Source organism: Crocodylus porosus, unplaced genomic scaffold (genome assembly GCF_001723895.1).
Source record: "Crocodylus porosus isolate Cpor-Errol unplaced genomic scaffold, CroPor_comp1, whole genome shotgun sequence".
NCBI lineage: Eukaryota > Metazoa > Chordata > Crocodylia > Crocodylidae > Crocodylus > Crocodylus porosus.
The window spans coordinates 23,450,679-23,452,098 of NW_017728907.1; the positions used below are offsets into that span (position 1 = coordinate 23,450,679).

The window sequence follows — 1,420 nt, forward strand, 5'->3', positions numbered from 1 at the left end:
ATCATATATAACTAATAGTAAAGTTATGTTAGATGCCTCGCTTCCACCATGGGGACAGTTTTGTATCTTTTGCCTAAAAAAAGATAAGGGACTCCTTTTAAATGAGCTGTGGACCAGTTCTGAGACTACTGAATCAGGCAGCCGCACCTAGCCTCCGGGTTAGAGAGCAAGGGCTTGATATGGGAACCTCGTGAACCAACAGACCTCCTCTAGTTTATGTCTTTGTGAAACAATAAAAGTTTTAAACTTAACAGGTCTGAGCCTGTGCTTAATTCAGTCCTATATAATTCGGCATCGAGCTCCCACACCTAAGACTAAGAGACAAATAAGGTCGTTCTTGGGCCTTGCTAACTATTACAGAACATGCATCCTTCATTTCTCAGAGATGGTAATACTTCTTGATCTAGTTAAGGGCACACAAGGGACAGAGGTTTGGTGTACCAAAGAGGCCCAGAGAGCTTTTGAAACAGTTAAGAGATCCCTGTGTGGAGAACCAATTTTGTTCAAACTGGAATTTAATAAACTTTTTTTTCTAGAGACAAATGCCTCTGCAGTGGCTCTCAGGGCTGTTTTGACACAAAGTATATGGAGATAGCATACACTAGCTGCAGGCATACACTGTGGCATACACTAGCTGGAGGCTTCTGAAGCATGAGGTCCAGTATGCTACGAGACAGCAGGAGTGCTTGGCCATCAAGTAAGGAATAGAAATGTTTTAATATTATTTGATGGGCCAAGAATTTACCCTCATCACAGACCCTGCCCCACTTAAATGGCTCCAAACTCTTAAAACAGATAATGCCAGAATCATGAGGTACACACTAGCAGTCCAGCCATATCACTTCAAAATCAAATATAGACCAGGGAAGAAGAATACAGGCATCCTCTCCCATCAACATGAACCAGAGGATGTTTCCCCTGCAGGGATCACAAGCGTTAGCTTTGCAGCCAAGATCAGATCTGATTAGAGCAGAAAGCTGGCAGGAGAGCCCAAGAAGCCCCAGGAACTAAGTCTCAGTGGTGAGCAGACATCAGAGTAAACTGAGTACCAGACGGGTGAGGAACAACTGAACTACTTGCCTTTATTTTTTCTTACAAAGCTCATATCCCAGGAGCTAAATATGGTGCCAACAGCAACAAAGCTGAGTGCATATAGGACTTTACATAATTATAAGACTAGAGGAATAAGGCGAGAGTGTAAGGGTTGGAGGAGCTCCCAAAACGTGGTCCTTAAAGGCAGTCTCAAAGGACACAGGACTGCACAAAGCCTAGGATCATTCTTGGTACTCCTTTCTTGACTGTTCTCAAACTGACCATACTGTAACTGCATTTACCTAGCCATGGCTGCAGAATTTCTGGCATTTAGTACCTCGATAACTTGAATCATGCTAAGAAGCATTTTGTGACATCTGTCCCTCTT

The 1,420-nt window shown here is 43.2% G+C and overlaps 1 long non-coding RNA gene across 1 annotated transcript in view; it reads left to right on the plus strand.

Moving 5' to 3' along the window:
- LOC109307622 overlaps positions 1-1,064 on the plus strand; it is a 13,947-nt gene extending 12,883 nt beyond the window's left edge. The window contains exon 4 of the long non-coding RNA XR_002100319.1: positions 909-1,064. This is a non-coding gene — a long non-coding RNA (uncharacterized LOC109307622). The remainder of the gene's footprint in view (positions 1-908) is intronic.
- The last annotated feature ends 356 nt before the right edge of the window (positions 1,065-1,420 follow it).